This window comes from Watersipora subatra, chromosome 2 (assembly GCF_963576615.1).
Source record: "Watersipora subatra chromosome 2, tzWatSuba1.1, whole genome shotgun sequence".
Classification (NCBI taxonomy): domain Eukaryota; kingdom Metazoa; phylum Bryozoa; class Gymnolaemata; order Cheilostomatida; family Watersiporidae; genus Watersipora; species Watersipora subatra.
Window position 1 is genome coordinate 25,593,115 of NC_088709.1, and position 22,350 is coordinate 25,615,464.

Genomic DNA, 22,350 nt, shown 5'->3' on the forward strand with positions numbered 1-22,350 from the left:
ATCTAACAAACCACATTAGATGCAACAATAATATAATATGATGAGAAAATAGTATTAAGGCATTTTTTCATTTTGTGACTGAACTAGTCAGCAAATTTGAGTTAAGATGACTCACTGTCAGCAATGCTCTGTCTGTTTCTGATCGTTAACAGACGTACTCCAGTACTTCCACCTTTGACATTTAAGAATCCATCTCCTAGGTAGCTGAAGATGGTCAAGTTGCTTCCAAAAACAGGCTGGATAATATATGAAAACAATTATTAAAAACTGTCAGGAATCATAAAGTCAGTTCTTGTTTTGAGATTAAGCACCGAAAATACACATACCAAAAACTATAATGTTGACATAACTGATTAATTGAAACAAAAATAAAAACAGTCCTATTAGCATGCAAATAAATAGACATAAAACATTTAACAGCTGCTTAGATTTTTTCGCGTTTTCAGAAAATACAAATAATTTGTTATGTTAATTCGTATTTAGTAAATTATATATTTAAAATTAAATTAACTACATTTAGATTAAATTTCCAAATTTTATTTTATGATTATTGACGTTTTATATAAATTCAATACAAAGCTCACCCTTCTAATCATCTGTTGATAAGCCTCAGCATTGATGTCTTTCTAGAGACATCATAGCTCTTTAACTGTGACTCTATGGGTGTTGCTCCAACCTTAGAGAGTGCCACTCCACACAGAAGAAGTACAAAAACTGACTGAAATGCAAAAATTGAGAGCGTCTCGTATTTCTAATAACTAATGACTGTTTATAAGTATATAAATCTAAAAGATAAAAAGCAACTTTTCAGAGTTGGCATATATTTATACAAGATAGAAACAAACCTTTAGTTCTGACATTTCAAGAGCAAAATATAACTGTTCTGTTATGCTGCTAGTCTGTTCCCTTATGAATCCGGATAGAACTGTGATGTCTGTCACAACACTCAACCCTTTTTATACATACCGTTTAAGGAAGAACTTCAGAGGGACTTCAACTGATCTTAAAATTTTAGGTATTTGTGGATGGAAAACCAGGGAATAAAACTTTAAACTTTTTTTCAATGGATCAGTGTGACTCCGAACCAACCAATCAGAATAGATTTCAATTCAATGATAGTCCTAATGTAATCGGTGTTAATAAAAGGCTATAAAGTAAAAGGTGTGAAGTTTCTTTGAAATATGAGTCAGTCAAATTCGAAACAGACCAATAGAATTAGGGCTAAGTCAAGCTTTTGAAGGATATTTAAGAATAAAAGACCAAAACGCAAAACTGGAAAATTTATGTGGGGAACTATACGTAAGTCTGTCTGACCAACCAGATCGGAGATCAATTCAACAGAAATCTTAAGAGATCAATACTGTAATATACACTGTCAGAAATTCTGTGATGTAATTTAGGAAGCTTTTGTTATAAGTAAGTTCCTCTTATTGCAGGTTTATGTTTAGTTTACATTTTTCAATAAAAAGTTAGCAGATCCGGAAGCTTGCATAGTTAGGATTTTAGACTGTGGTTAATCGAACCCTGGATCATAATTTTAGTTGAAAAACTGTTGATTTCCCAAAGGCTATAGTTATCTACTTACCGATATGTCATAACTCTACTGCATTACTCTCTTACCAGCCAGAAATACTTCAAAGACATCAATCACATCATGTATCATGTATATAAATTCTTTCTGGTAGTTACACACTTGTCCGGACGTGTCTTAAGCATCTAGTTAAAATTGAACTAAATAGTACGCTGGCAGGTACCATGCACTAGGAGATTGTCATGGGTAATGAGTATATAGCAAATTATTCCATAACATGGGATAACAACTGAGTGATGTGGCGATTAGAGCAAAGGAAATTGGTGCACCAAAGTTCAATCTATGTGTGTGACAATTTTTCACCTTTGCTCTTAGTATGACTTCGGTTGGACAAGAACTGGTTTTATTATTGTGAAGATTGAATTTATTTCCTTAAAAAAGTGGGTAGCATAATTTTTATCAAAAGGTTCTCCTCAAATATTACCATCTAGTTTCGCAATACCTTTTTAGTTTTTGTTCTACACAGTGTTAAGAGTAAATGTATGACTGGAATACATGGCTACTTTTTAAGGCTCTCTTAGATAGATAAGTGATGTTTCGTTTGTATAAAAAATAATGTATTCATATGATTTGAGTTGATAATATGCTTTATATAATAATAGTATTTGATAACACAGCTTCATTTGATAACACATAAGTATTGAATAATGAATAACACCACTTCATCGATATAATGATTGTTTACAGTGATTTCTCAGCACACGGGCCTGCAAGCATACTATTTTAGATAATTAGTTACCAAAATGACCAAAGAAAAATAAACAACTACGAGTGAGTTTATAAAATGTTTATTTTTTTCAAAATATGTACAACTTACGATCGGAAGAAAGAAGGACATGTAGTTGGTTAAAAAACACCGACACCGACACTTTTAATTGCTTAGTGTAGATCTGTGTGAATGAGAAAAAAAGTTATGTTTTTACAATCATTCAGAACTTACATCATAGTAGATGTTTATGATTCAGTGGATTGACAAGCCTTCGAAACTAAAAATATCTCAAAGATTACACTGATCGCTCTTTTATGTCAATTTTTTTTTAGTTGATTTTAATAATATCCTTTACCTTGCCATTACTAGTGTAAGAAAAAAAAAACAGTTAGAGACTTTTATTAGTTAGCAGTTGATAAGGGGTATTTAATTCTAACCATTCCATCTGTAATTGTGATAATACCATGAAAAAGTAACTTAAAATATTTTAATGTATTTTCCAAAACTTGTGAATAAAGTTTCTGAATTTTTATTTAATCCTTTCTATTTTTCTAAAAGATAAATATATTTAATTATAATTTCATAGGAGCACTATAGAGTTCATCCTATCTAAAATGTTCAAGGCTTAACAGCATCTCACGTACACCAAATACTCAATATATTGATATGTAGAATAAATCACAGTTCAGATAGATTTGGTTCGAAAAACAATATTTCAATTAAACTGCCATCCAAACAAACAACTTATTTGCCGTTACAGTTTATTGGCTTCATGGCGTAAAGCCAATAGGATATAATGATAATGTATCTAGTAGACGTTCTAGTCAGCTAGACATATGGTGTCTTTAATCTGCTCCCTCTTCTTCTATAATTGTATAAACTAGCACCTGTTTAATCTCAACCAGGGGAGTGACCACTAATTCATAAATAATTCATTCAGATTTTTTAGTTTGACTCTCATGTGTGAACAATACTTTCATGGAGCAAGTTTTGATTTACAAAGGGGAAGGCCCTAGCTCAACTGAAAAATAAAAACATTCATTCAATGTTCCACAAAGGAGTCTTATTGTAAAACTTGAATAGAAATGAGTGATGTTGTGCTTCATGATTACGAGACTTGTGAGTGAGTAAAAATATTTCTTCGGAATATTTTGCTTAGGAAATGTCAAAATTATTTCCTAGTCAACAAAATTTGAAGCAAGTAAAATCTCACCTTAAACCCTAAAGTGAAATACCGTGTTTTAAACTTCAGCTATGTAATTTCCTACAAGTTCTGAGGGCAATTTAGTCTAAAGAATTCCCATTGATGTGAGATACATTTATGCATGTAATCTGGTTACTGATAACATTTTCTCAACCTGTTTAGAGGTATATGATTGGTTAATGATGAATTAGCCTAGTTTAGATTTGTGTCCATAAGGAAGAAGTTATGCTCCCACGATCATTTTAAACTTACTCCATTATAAATATTTATGATTTAGTGAATTAGCAAACCTTAAGAGCAAGACTTGAAATATATCATATAATACACTGATCACTCTTTTATCTTCATTTGAATAGGTTCAATCTGAAGTTTTACAAGTTATGCATCTGAGATATTTGGTTTAGGTGAGTTAAATTAGTGACAAAGCAAAAAATTTACTGCTAGTGCAGTTTCATATTTACCTTATCAATAAAATGCTAACTTTCCTGTTGGTTGCATTTATAAGTGTTTTTAAAATCACCTATAATGAATAAAGATATACAAGGAAAGTCTGGGTTTTTGGAATACCATCAAGTATTGACAGTGAAATTTTATTGCAGCCCTATTTTATATCTAATTCTTGTAAGCGGTTCTCAAATATTAAATTTTTTTCAGTTCAGTCTCTTAACAATAAAATTTTAGACTCTTATAAGTAAATACCGTAACCCTTATAAATGAATACCTGTAAATTCATGTTAAATATTATTGTACAAGAGCAAAGAAGGTTCACTACGAAGTTATAATCAATGTTAGTTACTAGCAAAGTTATTAATAAAGCATTTTCATTATAAATTTTAGTATTTTAAGTTATTACAAAAAGTTACGTGAAAAAATAAAAGTGATAGCAAATCCTTCAAGACTGTTTTGCTGCATTGATCAAAAGTTAATTAGCCATTGTATTGATATAAATTTAATACACTACAATAAATCCATCATTTTATATTCTCAGTTGAACATGAACCACAAAAAAGGAAAATGTGGATATTATCAGCTCTGCTTCATTGAGTAACAATTTTAATTCGATTCTGAGATAAAAAATAATTATACAATCACTTCATTGAAAGTTTTGTTAGGCCAATAGCAGAGCAGAGCAGAGTTGGAGCTACAGCTATTGGTTAGAACCCATGGCCAATACTTTTCTACTTCAGTCCTGTTGGTTATAAATATATATTTTAAGAAGAACCTTTGTTATGATAATATTAATAGCACTTCATCTGATTGGCTATTATAGATAAAATAAGCACATTCTCTAATCTCATCAAATTGACAATCCATGAACACATGACTCATTGCTTTATCATTCTATGATTACTGAGGCCCTTGGGAATAAAACTCACTCCCCATGAGTAACTGATACACAAAAACTGCTGTATTTTGATATCTCTTTGCAATCAAACAATGTTTTAAACTTTTTTACATTAATAACTCTTTATCTCATTGGTTATAACAGGGATATTAACCACAAATTTCTTTTTAAAGTGCTGATAATCCATGTACATGGGAGTCTTTGTTTGCTAAAACTGTATTGAATACCATATATATCAACTAATATAAACACTGCTTTCCTTTAAATGCGTGCCTGATATACGCAAAGTTGCTGTCAGCTGATGTGACCCACAATCAAACAATATTTAAAGGATCACAAGTTATAACGTTACATCGTTAGTGATGTGCTCAAACATTGACAAAATAATCAATGATAAGTATGCTATACTCATTTAGAATTTTAACTAACATATTATAATGCAATTTAATGCCTTTCAGTAGTAGTTTTTATTGTAACTGCAATTGTAAATAGTCAAATAGCAAACCAGCTACACAAAAATCAACAAGAATTTAATTACACTCAAATGGTAATCACTATTATAACCAGTAATATTTAATTAAGTTCATTCACCCAAAATATTGTGTGTAACAAATCTGAAAATCTTAGTTAACCTGGAATTATTTTTAAGTTGAGGACCTATATGTGTTTTACTTGAATACTCAGACTGAGGTAGTCTAATTTTTTGATTTGGCATTGAAAGCATTTCATAACCAAAACATGTTTTTTTCTAAGAATCAAATTCAACCAGTTGTTAGAAGAGCAAGCGCTATAGCTTACTTAGCCATCACAGTTTCCTATTTAGTATTTATCACACTGATAGTACAGGGTACTTTTGTTTAAAGGTTGACTTGCAACAAAACTCACATTACAGTTATTTGGTATCAAAAGATGCACCACGTCTTACTTTGCTGTGTTGTAGGAGCAAAATATGTGGAAATGTGATTACAAGCTTTTAAAAGGTAAAAAACAAACCGTTAATTGCAGCCACACAAGACCACCGTAGTTTGGAATCTCTTTCCAAAACGGCTCAAATGGGATGTAGTTGTCCAAGATGGTTTATGTTTACATTTTCACGCAAACTCATTCGTCGAAATCTTTTCACTAATATAGTTCCCGCATTCAATAAACCTAGTCTATTGTTCTTATGCGTCTATTTTATCGTCATTGTAATGCTGTCACTTTCAGCACTGATATCCTATAACTTACACTAAAAATTTGTTTAAATTTTCAACCTTAGCTTGAAGGAGTACATATCATTGTCTGATAAACATGATGAGACTGTTGGTTACCTGTGATAATCGAAAAGTGCTGCAGAACTTACTGGTGAAGAAATAATCACAAGATCAGATTACGACTAGACGATTACACCAAGCCAAAACAAAACTGTAGTAATGTAGCAAGAATCTATATTTGGTACGGGGTCTTTGGTAAAACCCACAGTGTTTGTCATAAACTAGTGCTATGAGAAGTTTTATATTGACTTTTAAATTACTTGAGAACATCACGTGACAAAACAATAACCAAATGTAGTGACTACACTACATCAGAAAAAGAAACTGATTCCAATCTACGGCGGCTTTTAGTTTTTGAAATTTTTCAGAGCTTGTAATCACATTTCCAAATATTTTGCACCTTCAACACACCAGAGTAAGACATGGTGAATCTTTTGATACCAAATAACTGTAATGTGAGTTTTGATGCAAGTCAACCTTTAATATTATTGAATTGAGTCATATTGTTTCATTCTAAGAATCAAATTCAACCAGTTGTTAGCAGAGCAGGCACTCTAGACAAGTTGGTCACCGCAGCTCACTGTTTAGTATTCACCACACTAATACTACAAGATGCCTTTTTTAAACATTCTTGGATTAGGTCACTCAAATAAACTATGTACTGCAACATGAAATATCTACTTATTGTTTGTTTGATTCATCTAAGTGACTACTTCAGGTACACGAAAACACTCTTCATATTATGTGTTACTATTTATTGTTTATTAGTAAATTAGAATCATGTATTTGATTAGAGAAATATCATTATTTGTAACTTTGAGCAACTCATTTCATGGTATACCAAAACTATCCTTAGTAAATCATGTTATGTGCACTGTCTCAAAACTACTTTTAGAGCTACTATTGTTACCAAAGTTTGACTAATTATATTCTATATATATATCTATATATATATATATATATATATATATATATATATATATATATATATATATATATATATATATATATATATGTATATATATATATATGTTTGTTTGATTCATGTAGGAGACTAGTTAATGTACATGAAAACACTCTTCATATTATCTGTGACATTTAATTGCTTAATAGTAATTAAGAATGATGTATTTGGGTAAGAAAAAAAAATTTTTTGTACCGTTCAACTGCGTATTTCAAGATGCACTAAAATGATCCTTCGTAAATCATGTTATTTTTACTGTCTCAAAACTACTTTTAGAGCTACTATTGTTACCAAAGTATAAATGATTATATGTAATGCTCTTTGGCAGTTACTATTTTGCAGTTACATAATTCCACATATTTTATTAATACTTATTAGGTTTAATCCTGATGTGAACCATTTTCCTTGCATTGTTTTATATAAAATCCATTAGCCATTATCGCAATTGCTGCTATAAGTTTGACTAACACATATTAATCTCTAATGCAGTTAAGATTTCTTTTTTGAGTTATTTCACCTGATTGTCTTGAAACATCTACATAAAGGTTTTCTTCTGTTGAGAGCCCTTTTCATCATCGGATTACATAAAGCCAATTACTCATGGAACAATCTATTATTTCTATTGGCTGGCTAGCCTGATGATCTGAATACCTAGGATATATTGTGTGTAGTGAGTCAACATTGAATAAAGTACTAAGATAGAATCCTTTATCCTCATTATATGTAAGCTATGATGTCTAATCAGTAGTTATACCATATAATTACTCTATTGTGTTCATTTCATTGTACATCAAGCGATGCGGTTATGGTTTTCTCTCTATAACAAAAGTTGCGCAATCATAAATAGGTTTGTATAAATAGTATTAAATCTGATATATTGACTAGCGGTCTAATAGAACTACTAGACTAAAAAAAATTATCCAATCATGAATCTCTTAACTTCTTTATTGTTTGTAGACAATGCGGTGCTACAAAAATATTCTGCAGGTGTTTATTTATAAGTTGAACCCTAAAAGCCAATTTTATTTTTATATTTGAATTTTTTTAGAGTAAAATAGTGTATTAAACTGTTTTAACTAGTAAATTATATATTTTTTACTCATCGAGTGACTCCTTAAAGTAAAATTTTTGGAGAGTCATTTTATGGGCAGTTATGTGCAATGATTTAAAATTTCTTTAGCTCATTCTTGATGTACTGAAAAACCTCTATTTGGATGCCGCCTTTATTTGAATTTCGTATCTAATAGAAAAGAGAAATGCTGAAAACTATAGCGCAATTCTTTAGTTGAATGCCTACTCTGTTTGACAGCCACTTTGACATTTTTTCATATTTACAAACCTATAACAAAATTTGATCAGTAAAAAAGTATCCACAAAAAAGTACTAGTAATTTCTCAGTCTTATCGATAACAGTTAATTCTTTCATTGTTTCTTGAGTGATTTCCATGGTTTTAGTGATGGTGTATCTGAGAGGATTGATCATCACAACCATCAGAACTACACTCTGATTCAAAGTTACCAAAATATTCATCCGATCCATTGTCTTCAGATGCTTCTATTATGTTGTCTACAATGTTTAATAAAGACTAAAGCGTTTCGAGGAAATTGCGGTTATTATGGTATTTATTTAAAATCTGTTTTACATTCACAAAGGCTTTGCATTTTCAAATTTATTTCACTTTTTGCTATTCAAAATTCAAGCACTCGTCCAAATGATTTCATGATGGTATGAACGATAGTGAAGATGAAGTTTTAGAGTGTCAGGTAACCTAACAATCTTTAAACAAATGGATGTGTTTATATACCTTCTATATTGTTCCTACCTTAATCAAAGTTTTATAGCAGTATTTTCTTACAACATTGATTAAAATTGTATCTGATAAAACTATATTATGATAGGTGGTTGAGATTCATTTAGTTAGATTTCAACATGGCACCAATATGGGAATGGTTGATGGCTGACAAACTACACTGAACCTAAATTATGGGTGACTTCCATAATTTAGAATATGAGGACTGTTATAAAACTAACTAGTTGTAAAACTCGTAAGGTGAGCCTCATTTTTAACTAAAATAAACTTCATGAATATTGGTAAATAACACTAATGAAGGAATGAGAAACTACGTAGTACCATCTTTAGCCATTGCTTCACTCCGAGATTAAACTTCCAATCAAATGTCAATATCCGATTGTCTTCTAAATTTTCAATAAGCACTATCATGTGTCTCTTCAATTACCAACAACTGCATCTAAACTCAAATAAGGCTGTCATGCTTTTAACTAAGACTTTGGTAAATGCTTTTACTGTCTTGATTGTAAAAACATTTTCAAGTAAGTTGCATTTAACTCGGAATGTAGTAACAACATTCTACAATCACTGCCACAAGCCTACACTTGCACTTGCCCATGCAAGCATTTAGAGAGTATTTCAAATCCTGAATCTCTCATTGCGCTAATCATTGTGAAGATCATGTTTAAATAAATTTCATACAGCTCAGCAAAGTAGCGGGGAGTGGTGGTGCACTCTTGTAATCCAACTACTTGGAAGCTAAGTTTGGTGGACAACTTGAGGGCATGGTCTTTGTTGAAGGCCCACCCATGTTGATTAGGTGTCCGCACTAAACACTCTATCAACATGGTTTCTTGGTAGGAATTCTAGGTAACCAGGTTGCTCTAAGGAGAAGTGAACTGGCCCAGGGTTGAAAACACAGCAGGCAAAAGCTTCCACATGGTGCAGTAGGTGGGTCGCATCTGAGAGTGGGAGCCTTGTAACAGCCTGTTCAACATAGTTGGACCCATTCCTTTTTGATTTTTCCTTCAGACTACTTTGTTCATTACTGTTATTTAAGGGTCAATTTTAAGTGAGCAAAAGCTTTTTTCATTTTTCAGTTTTTTGGTCAGACCATCCATGCTTGCTTTCTGGTTTAACTATACATGTACATCTGTTTTGAGTTTGTCGGTTTTCACATCTGATTTTCTGCAGTTTGAACTGTTAGTGTCTTTGTATACTTTGAATGGCTAATGATCTGTGTGTCTGTGCGTCGGTCTACTTAACTGTCTGTGCATCGGTAATTCTGTTTTTCTGTCTATGCGTCTAATTCAAACTATTTTTCTGTATGTTTTTGGCAGTTATTCTGACAGTTTGTCTCTTTAGCTGACAGTTTTAAAAACTATGTGCGCTCCATGTATGAAAACTATGAAAAATTGACGTACCTTCATTGTTTTCTGTGTTCATCTTCAAAATCTGAGTGTATACCTGCCTATCTAAATATTTGTTTAATTTGTTTGTTTGTTGAAATTTCAACATATCTATTGGTTCTCTCATTTATTTATTTGTTTGTCCACCTTATTGTAGGCTTTCTACTGGTCTATTTGTATGTTCATCTGTTAATAGGTTCTTTCACAGATTCTATCAATCGTTAGTCTGGTCATCTATTTGTTATCTCACTATATGTCTGTAGATTTATTCATAAAGCATTTTGTTGAGCTTCAGTGGGCTAAGACTTTAGCTCACAGTTATCATTTATTGTTATCTACTATGCTGGCATCGTCTCAATAGTTTTTGATGACTGCCATAGCTCACAAGTGTCTAAATATTTACTTCGACTCTGAATTGGCTAAAGCTTAAAATCATAATATATCATGTTCTATTATGCTGCCTGTGTCACAATAACTTCTTTTATGAACTGACTATAGCTCAGAGTTATCATCACTTACTTTCTAATGCGCTGTTTTCACATTAATAGTTTCTATCATTAACTCAAAAATTGACTATAACTCATAATTATTGATCAGCTCCAGCTTCGATATGGCACAACCCTCAGCAAGCCAAAGCGACTCTGAAGCTAGATCACTATGGAAACTGGGTATTTTTAAATAAATATATGAACCAATCTTGTGCGATTTGGGTGAAGGCAATACACAAACACCGGAAGGGCACCAAAATACACACCCATATTGTGGAAGATCATTTCAATTAGAAAGTGACACTGATCCAACATTACATGATTCACATCTCACCATACAGCTTTTTCCTCTGATGACATGGACTACAAGCAGCAAGATAATCTTAATGATTCTTTAAAAGTTATGCTGAGTCAGCTGTGACCATCTTTACGTATAAATTGAAATCCTAAAGATGCGTACATATACTATTTCTTAGGGTTTGAAGTCTATCTTGACATAAAAATTTAATCAGCTTTAACATTTGCTTCATATGTCAATGTTGTTATACCAAATATCCAATATAGATAAATTTATGTCATACGATCATATATATGAGAAAATGTTTTGATACGAACATAATGTATGTTGTTTGATTTTGTTTGTACATGCATGTAGAAGTGATCATAAGTGTTGACTGTACCTTCACATGATGTTATATGAGTTTCATATAGAACTTATTATTACTCTAGTAATCACGTTGAAACCGGTCAGTGACTGTCACGCTTATATCGATTATCCTCATTTTATATATTTTATCATTTTTAACACGTCTTTTACACTTTAAGAGAAAAGGTCAAACTGATCGAGCGATAGCAAATGATGATTTTCAACAAGCGATCAGATATGATCAATGCCTAGAGCGCATATCAACGCTCTGTAACTATCAACAGAGACTTTTCCCTTGCCAGTTTTAACATTTTAAACTTTAACAATGTTATTATGGTTTTATTAAGAAGTTACTTATAACTGAATAGAATAAATAAGTGGTTGTCCATTCCCATGTAAATTTACTTTTAACTACTCCTATTTTACTAGTTTCACAATTTCTTGTTATTCGATGTCTATTGCGTTTGTCACAAAAATTTTATTGGTGATAAAGTTATTTGTTAGATTTGTTCAGAAAAATCTTTTGAGGTGATCTGCTTCCTGTATACATGACAATGCGTCATTATTAATAGGTAATTTTGTACATACTGTAATGTGTCGGCATTAACCATGGCAAGTAACCCATACACATAAAACATGTAACACAAGTGAAAACCATAAATTTATTAATAAATTGTGCAGGATTTTAGGGTATACCAAATTTAAAAAAAAGAATACCTCAAAAAAGGCCCCCTTTAAAGCTGATAAAAGTAAATACTCGGTGAAGAGTAAATAAACCACACAAAAACAGAATTAACAAATAAATGGTGGAAATGTCAGAAAGTATCAGAAAATTTCACAGAAGCAGAAATGAAACTTTAAATATGATATAACTTAAAATAGTGAAGTTACATTATTGAAGTTTTTTTCACACAACTCACTTATTAGTCAACTAAGGGACTCATACAGAGAGTACATAAAAGTACAATATAATATAGTAATTGTCAACTAATGATTCACTAAAAAGTAGAGTTAGTTATATCTCAACATGAAGAGAGTTCCTGGATAAACAGGTGAACTTTCAGGGTTCTTACACTTATCACCAACTTGGGATGATATCTTCAGAAGTTTAATCTCTATTTGATTTTTCCTATTATGAACAGCATAAAGAAGAGATCTGTGGTAAACTCCTCCTTCTCTCTCTCAACCAGCATCATTTGTACAAGCTGTGGTTTTTCAACTACCTCCTTATCTCCGCACATTGGATGGTATCACTTAAGCCTGAAATGTGCAGCACTTCAGTCATCAACCATCTGAAATAGTTTATCTTTGACCTAAAAATTAACCCTTTTAGCAGGTGAGTTTTTGAGCCTATTTCTGATCGCCCTGGGTAAATTAATTGAAAAAACTTAAAACTTTGAAACTTCATTGAAAAAAAGAGAAAATTTTGAACCTTTATTGAAATGATATTATTTCGCTACCCAATGATTGTATGATAGGTTTGTATCATATAACGAGGCATTTTGCAAAAAGTTTTACACCCGTTGTGCCTGTTTGAGCTATTTAGACTACCCTTACACGTAAATTTTTAAAAAAGTTGAAAAATTTGATTGTTGTTGCGATAATGTTATATCGTTGAATAAAACATATTCTGTATTTATATTACAAATAAAGCATTTTACAAGTAGAACCATTCTTTTTAATGCATATTAGCCACTGTTTAGACTTAGTTCATAGCACATATCCATAGTCTATGCAGTCTAATTGTGCTCTATAGTCTATACTGACTATTTGTGATAAGAGTTGAAGCAAGCACCTTTGCACAATCTGACTCCACAATCTTAGCATCATGTACCAATTCTAGAACCTTTGTAGCCTTGACCTCTTGGTTTAGCGCATAAAGTGCATTTCTTTCTTTTACCATCTGGAATGACTTCAAGGAAATGCCTGGCAGTTTTCCTCGCAGCTGAAGAGAAGCTAGGTCATCTTACACATTTTCTAGGCTCACAGTAATCTCTAATCAACCCTTCGACTAACTGAATAAGAAAGCGGTGGTAGTCCATCTTCTTTCCGACAATGTTGGAATTAGCCTTGTCATCAATTAAATCAAAGTCCATTAGATTGACATCAGAAAAATTTGAGTCATGGTCTGAGTCATCAGCAATAGAATCTACCAAAACAAACTGGGCCCTTTGAGTTGATCTAGCAGGTCATTGGGAAGATGAAGCCATGATTATAAAATATTTTTTGTTCATAAAAAATCAATGCTTAGACCTTACTAAGTAGAAAAGGCACATAGAAAGGGCATCGACAACGATCGCCCAAAATAAGTTGAAATACAAATATACATGTCTAAAATGTAGTTATTCAAGTTCACACAAATATTCTTTTACTTTAGAAAGTATTTAAATGAATAGAAAAATGAACACAGACTAAGAGTAAGTCTTAATACATAGTGGGTACGATAGCGACATTAATGTCGCACTACCCACTAGAATCACTATCACAAAGCGACATAATGTCGTATCACCTGCAAAAGGGTTAAGCGATGTGATTATAGTCAATTCTTGCTAAAAAGATTGCGCCATCATAACTAATTTTGTATAAATAGTATCAAATCGGATATATTGACCAGCGGTTCAATATACTTATCAGAATAAAAAGATTATCCATCCTTTAATCTCTTAAATTTCTATTGTTTGTAGACAATGCTGTGCTACAAAGAATTGCTGCATGTGTTTATTCAACAGTTAAACCCTAATTAATTCTTTCATTGTTGCTTGAGTGATTGCCATGGTTTTAGTGACGGTGCATCTGAGGAGATTGGTCAGCACAATCATCAGAACTACACTCTGATTCAAAGTTACCAAAATATTCATCCGATCCATTGTCTTCAGATTCATCGATTATGTGGTCTGCAATGTTCAATAAAAACATTAAAGCATTTCGAAGAAAATGCGGTTATTATGGTATTTATTTGACATGTAGCATATTTTGCATTTACAAATGATTCATATTTTAAAAATTTACTTACATAAGCATTAACCATTTTTTGCACTAGTCCAAATGACTTCATGATATTACGTACGATGGTGGAGGTGAAATTTTAGGGTGTCAGATAGTCTAGCAATCTCTAGACAAATGAATGCGTTTATGTACCTTCTATATTGTTTTTATTTTGATCAGTTTTACGGCAGTATTTTCTTACAACATTAATTGAAATTTTATCTGATAAAACCATATTATGATAGGACCGAGAATTAATTAGTATTCAGTATGGAAATAGTCTGGGAATAATCATTGGTTGATAAACTGCAATTAACCTAATGTGTGACTTTACTAGTTTAGAGTATGATGAATGTTCTAACACAGACTGGTTGTAAAAACTTGTGATGTGAGACTCATTCTTACCCACAAGACTTTTCACAGACGTCAGTAACTAACATTATTAAGAGAATTAAATATTGCAGTACCATGCTGGGTCATCGCCTACCTCCGAGTTAAAATTTCCGGTCAATTGTCAATATCCGAATGTCTTCTCAATTTTCAAAAAGAATTCTAATCTGTCTCTTCAAGTACAAACTACTGCACTTGAACTGAGATAAAGCTTTCTTGCTTTCAAATATGATTTTGGCACATGTTTTTACTTTTTTGATTGTAAAAAACATTTACAAGAAAGTTGCATTGAACTCATAATCTAACAATAACTTTCATCAATCACTGCCACAAGCCTACACTTGCACTTGTGCTTGAGAGCATTTAATGTGCATTTTAAATCCTGAATCTGTCTTTGTGCTAATCATTGTGAAGACCGTGTTTAAATAAATCTCATACAGCTGAGCCGACCAGCTGGGAGTGGTGGTGCACTCTTGTAATCCAACTACTTGGAAGCTAGGTTTGGTGGACAACTTGAGGGCATGGTCTTTGTTCAAGGCCCACCCATGTTGATTAGGTGTCCGCACTAAGCACTGTGTCAACATGGTTGCTTGGAAGGAATTCAAGGTAACCAGGTTGCTCTAAGGAGAAGTGAACTGGCCCAGGGTGGAAACACAGCAGGCAAAAGCTTCCACACGGTGCAGTAGTTGGATAGCATCTAAGAGTGGGAGCCTTGTGACAGCCTGTTCAATACGGTTGAACCCATTCCTTTTTTATTTTTCTTTCAGACTGCTTCATTCATTGCTGTTATTTACTGGTCAATATTAAATCAGAAAAAACTTTGCTCATCATCCAGTTTTTGTTCAGATCTTTCATACTTGCTATCTGGTCTAATGACACTATCTACATGTATCTGTTCTGAATTTATTAGCTTTCACATCTGATTTTTTGCAGTTCAACTGTTAATGTCTGTGTATGTTTTGAAAAGCTAATGACTTGTGTCAGTTTGTTTGTCTGTCCTCTTAAATTATTTTGCTTTTGTATTTCTGTCTTTCTGACTATGCGTTTATCTCAAACTATCTTGAAGTATGCTTTTGAGAGTTATTCTGACAGTTGGTTTCTTTATATGACCGTTTTCGAAACTATGTGTGGTCTATATGTGCGAACTATAAAACTTTATCTATCTCCAAGATTTTTCCGTTCATCTTCAGAACCTGAGTGTCTATCAGCCTATCTGTATACTTTTTCAAATTATTTATTAGTTGAAATTGAACTTATTTATCTGTCCTGAATGAGAGCCTTGTGACAGCCTGTGCAAAATAGTTGGACTCAATCCTTTTGTGACTTTTCATTCAGGCTGCTTTATTTATTGCTGTTATTTAATGGTCAATTTTAAGTAAACACAAACTTGATCCATCTTTCAGTTTTTTGGTCAGACCATCCATACTTGCTTTCTGGTCTATGTTCTGAATTTATCAGTTTTCACAACTGATTTTCTGCAGTCTGACTGTTAGTGTCTGTGTATGTTTTGAATGGTTAATGATTTGTGTCAGTCAGTGTGTCTGTCTACTTAACTGTATATGCATATTTAGTTCTTTTTTCTTTCTATGCGTCTAACTCGAACTACCCTTCTGTATGTTTTTGACAGTTGTTCTGACAGTTGGTTTCTTTCTCAGCCCGTTTTAGAAACTATGTGTGGTCTATTGAATTTGTTTATTTGTTGAACTTAAGCTTGTTTATTTGTTCTCTCATTCATTAATTTGTTTGTCCATCTTTTTGTATGTTGTCTGCTAGTCTATTTGTATTTTTATCTGTTAATTCGTTCATCCACCGCTTCCATCAATTGTTTGTCTGCTCATCTGTTTGTTATCTGAAGCTGAACATCAGAAGTTTGAATTACACGGAAAGTAATAATTTATTCCAATCTCTAACCGTGTCTTTAGACAGATTAGCAGACGGACAGATGAACACATATTGCTCTATTATAGCACAGAATACCTTCATCGTTTATCAAAGAGTTATAGGTTTTTGGAATGTAGGAAGAAGTATATATATATATATATATATATATATATATATATATATATATATATATATATATATATATATATATAGATATATATATATATATTCATATATATATATATATGTATATATATACATATATATGTATTACATTTCTTTATACATCAAATTATACTACACAAAAATCATAAAACAAAAAGGAAAAAGAGCAACGGTCAGCCATTAAATTCAAAGAAATGGTTTAACATATATGTACAGTGTTTGAAATACCTTTGCCTGCTAAGGGTACGGATATTAGGTGGTAGATCGCTAAAGCAGCTAGCAATGATGTTTCTGCAAGAATTTGTAAACGTAGTATACAAGTTGTTTTTATCATGTGAGTTGAAATGAGTGGAAAACCTGTAACTGTCACATAAAGACCAAATCCTTAGCTCACCTCACAGTGTATTCTTATATGAGCATGTATTTGCTGACTTCGCTCTATTGTACAACTGTGTTAAGAGATCTATTATTTCTCATAATGGCTCAGTTTTATAGGTAAAATTCTGTACATGTATATATTTACATAGAAGTATACGTGGGTACAACAAACACGCTACAATACACACGATTTGACTCATAAAATACTATACACCATCCTGTAGACAGGATTGAGATTATCTTAAGAATATTCTAGATAAATAAGACAGAGCGCAATGAATAGACAGTATTTAACCTATTTAAATAGTGAAAATAATAAAATGCTTTATTGACAATCATAATTTTGATGTTAAAAATATTGCTTCTGTGAATTTTTTTATAATATTTTTTACATATTGTAAAAAACAATTTTGTGAAAATTTCACATGTATTAAATGGAATGGACAAAGACATTATTAGTGTATTTATAAATAAATGAGTTGCAAGCATTTCATAGCTCAGCTATTTTATGCAGTGAATTAAAACTATAACCTCGACAATGAAAAAGTCAAAATTAGCATTATGACTTACTAATTCATTGCATGCAGCACATCTTTTTATGTACGTATGTGCACAAAGCTCTGTTTTTTCATTAAAAAGAATAATTCTAAAAGTTATTTAAAAATGATTTAATACATTTTTTAATCACCAAGTATGGGAATGATTATTGGTTGATAGACTACATACAATAAACCTAATGTGTTACTTCCCTAACATAGAATGTGATGAATATTCTAACACTAATTGGTTGTAACAACTAATGAGGTGAACCTCGGTTCACCTGAAACACTCTTTACAAACATCAGTAGATAACACTAATGAAGAGATGAAACAATATTTAGTACCGTTTTTAGTCATTGCTTAACTCCGAGATTAAATTTCCGACCAGTTGTCAATTTCTGATTGTCTTGTCAACTTTCAATAAGTATTCTCATGTGTCTCTTCAAATACAAACTACTGCATCGAAACTCGGATAAAGCTTTGTTGCTGTTAACTAAGATTGTGGCAAATGCTCTTACTTTCTTGATTGTAAAAAAATACAAGAAAGTTGTATTGAACTCAGAATCTATCAAAAACTGCCCACAATCACTCCCACATGCATACACTAGCACTTGTGCATACAGACAGTTAGCGCACCATTAAGACCCTCAATCTCTTGTTCGGCTAATCATTGTGAAAATCATGTTCAAATAAATTGCAAACAACTCAACAAAGTGGTTGAGAATAGTGGTACACTCTTGCATTCCAACTCCTTGGAAGCTAGGTTTGGTGGATGATTTGAGGACATGGTCTTTGTTCAAGGCCCACTTATGTTGATTATGTGTCCGCACTAAGAGCTGTGCCAACTTGGTTACTCGGAAGGAATTTTAGGTAATCAGGTTGCTCAAAGGAAAAGTGAACTGGCCCAGGGGGGAAACACATCAGGCAAAAGCTTCCACATAGTCCAGTAGTTGGATAGCATCTGAGAGTGAGAGCCTTGTGATAGCCTGTGCAAAATAATTGGATTCAATCCTTTTGTGACTTTTTGTTCAGACTGCTTTGTTTATTGGTGTTATTTAAGGATCAATTTCATGTAAACACAAACTTTCTCCATTTTTCAGTTTTTGGTCAGACATATCATACTTGCTTTCTGGTCTAACTATGTATCTGTTCTGAATTTATCAGTTTTCACATCTGATTTTCTGCAGTCTGACTGTTAGTGTCTGGGTATGTTTTGAATGGCTAATGACTTGTGTCAGTCAGTGTGTCTGTCTACTTAACTGTATGTGCATCTTTAGTTCTTTTTTCTTTCTATGTGTCTCAAACTACCCTTCTGTAGGTTTTTGACAGTTGTTCTGACAGGTGGTTTCCTTCTCTGCCCATTTTAGAAACTATGTGTGGTCTATTCGATTTATTTATTTGTTGAACTTTAGCTTATTTATTTGTCATCTACTTATTCATTTGTTTTTCTAGCTTTTTTTAGGTTTTTTTGTCTGCTAGTCTATTTGGATGTTTATCTGTTAATCGGGTCATCCACCGCTTCCACTGATTGTTTGTCTGTTTATCTGTTTGTTATCTCACTTGGTGTCAGTGGATTTTTTCATAAAGCATTTCATGAGCTTCAGCGAGTTGAGACTTTGGCTCACAGTTATCATGTGTTGTTATCTACTATGTTGCTATCATCTCAATAGTTTCTGATGACTGCCATAGCTCATTGTTGTGTGTATATTCAGATCAATTCTGAAATGGCTATAGCATTTTAAATATTCTTATCTAAAATGTTGTTTGAGACTCAATAGATTCTTTCATGGACTGACCATAGCTCAAAAACTCACAATTATTGTTCATTATTATCTACTATGCTGTCTGCACCTACTAATATGAGCAGTTCAAGTTTATTCCTTACCTTGATGCAAAGAAAGTGAATACATCATTTACTGAAATTTATCTTTACATTGGGAAAGATAACAACCATTTCTATTTGGTATCATTTCTACACCAATAAAACACAGATCAATTATTAATAAACTACACACGCTCATATGACTATCACAGATTTGTACTGCTTTTTATGCACAACTCGATCTCAAATTATAGATGTACCACCACCATCACTCATTGCAACTATATTGACATTTGTTGATGTAAAAATTATGATTAATGTGATAACTTTTTTACTAGTTTCACTATTTAATGTTGTTCAATGTTCATTGCGATTGTCACAGAAATTTTATCAGTAATAAAGTTATTTGTTAGATTTGTTCAGGCATTTCTTATAAAATGATCTACTTCCTGTATATATGACAATGCGTCATTATCAATAGATAAACTTGCATGTGCTGCACTGCGTTGCTTGTACCCCTGTACAAGTAATACATACATATAGCACATGCAGCGCAAGTGAAAATCAAAAATTTATTTAATAAAATGTGCATGATCTTAAGGTATACCAAACTTTCAAAGAAAGAATACTTCAAGACAGGCCTCCTTCATAGCTGATAAAAGTATATACTGTGTGAAGAGCAAATGAACCACACAAAAACAGAAATAACAAAATAATGGTGCAATTGTCAAGAGATATTAGAAAATTCCACAATAGCAGTATTGAATCTGTTAATATGAATTACCATAAAATAGTGAAGTCACATAAAGCCAATTCTTTTTCACATAACTCACTGATTAGTCAACTAAGTGAATCATACAGAGAGTACATAAAAGTACAATATAATATAGTAACTGTCAACTAATGATTCACTAAGAAGTAGAGTTAGTTATAACTCAACATGAAGAGAGTTCCTGGTTAAACAGATTGGTAGTCCGGTGTGCCATGAGTTACCCTCAGGTGTTCGAGTAAAGCACATAGTTTAACTATGTGCAGAACTATTTGGATGTGTTAGCACATGATTCATTGGTAAAGGTAATAGATTGGTGAGCCTTAAAACCAAATATCAGGAATTCAATTCCTGAAAGGGAATATACTTTTTTAGCCTCCAACTGTGGCGTTGAACAGATGGGCTTGGCTCTTATTATAGTAAAGCTTGCAGCAAAGACTACCATATTAATTGGTATAAGGAAACTGAATAAAGAAAGTAGATTAACAAACCGACTAGAGCATTAGTTTCCATCAAACTACTTGTACTATGGGTAACTAAAATTTGTTCATGATCTATTTTTATTAAAAATAAACGTAAAAAATTAGATTTTAACAACAAAATTAACAAGTTTAACTGGTTCGATAGAGAGTGAATAACATACACAACATTTGACATGCATTTTATAATTTTAAAACCTTTTCGCTAAATACAAAAAGGCTGAACGAAAAACAATATTGGCTTTTTATGTTCCATTAACGTCGCAATTAGAAAGTTTTTACAAAGATCTTGTTTAGCGACTCTCCTCTGTTTTGCATTTTTTATTAAACGAAACTAATCAGGTACGTGGGTAGAAGGCAGAAGAGTGTGGGACAGGAAAAAGGTCTGTAGCGACCAAATCTGGGATTTGTTTGAACCCTCTTAAAAATATTGGTTCCCTTAAATGCAGAGGAAGTTGATTTGATAATAAACTACATGATATATAAAAGTTGTTTCCTCACCCCGGTTAACCCATATGGTTGGTAATTTCTGCTCTAACTCGGGTCTCTTACCAGAGACCTGTGAGTTTGAGCACTCGCCTCAAGATCTTAGCTGTTCCCAATAGCACACTTTTCTGCAACTCACTCGAGTTGATTGCTGGCAGTATCTGAGCAAGCCACAGTTTATGCGCAGGTGTTTTTGCGCCCAGTTCACCAATGACTATTGAAATAGACCCAAATAGATTGATGTCCAGGCGGGCCAGCACAAGCAAGCCATTTAGAAGAAGGGTGGAGTCTAAGGTCTACGGTCGTAAAAACTATATAACAAGCCTGATGAGTCCAGAGAGAGCAGAGCAAATGAAAGTCTAACCATTGCAGTTATTGTGCGCATCAAGTGACTCTAACTATCTTGTATCCTCATATACAAATCTCAATGTTTGTCCATCTGCACTTCTGTACTTCCGTCTGTCTGGTTATAACAATAAAGTTTTAAGAATGAGATAGCACCACAAACTAGATTTAAACTCACAACCTTCAGTTATGCGGATAGCCATTTATATAATACACTACACTATGCAACTGGCTATACCATGGAATAATTTGGGTGCAAATTTAGAACACATGCCAATCTTTTATGGCTTCAGTTAAACACTGCAGCTAGCGTTACGCCTAATGTCATACCAGAAGAAAAATGTGTGAAGTCATACCAGAAGAACAATGCATGCCCGTATGTGATGAAAAATGCTTAAACTCATATAACCAGCAAGACTATTGCAATTACTATAGATCTGTAATAGACACTGCAGCTTTTACGGTTTGAATTACGCAAAAATATACCCAGAAACCAACAGCAGCACCGTACCAAAAACAGCACAGTACACAGAAATAAACTAGCTCCTTTGTTTAAAAGTTCCAATAGTAAATGTTGTATATGTTTATTAAAAGTATATTTTCTGTAAATAATTTTTTATTACCCTTTCAATTCCCATTCCATTCAGCTAGTATTGATGTATTTGTTGCGATTGCATAAAACATTTTTAATTTGAAAATGGGTTGGTTTCT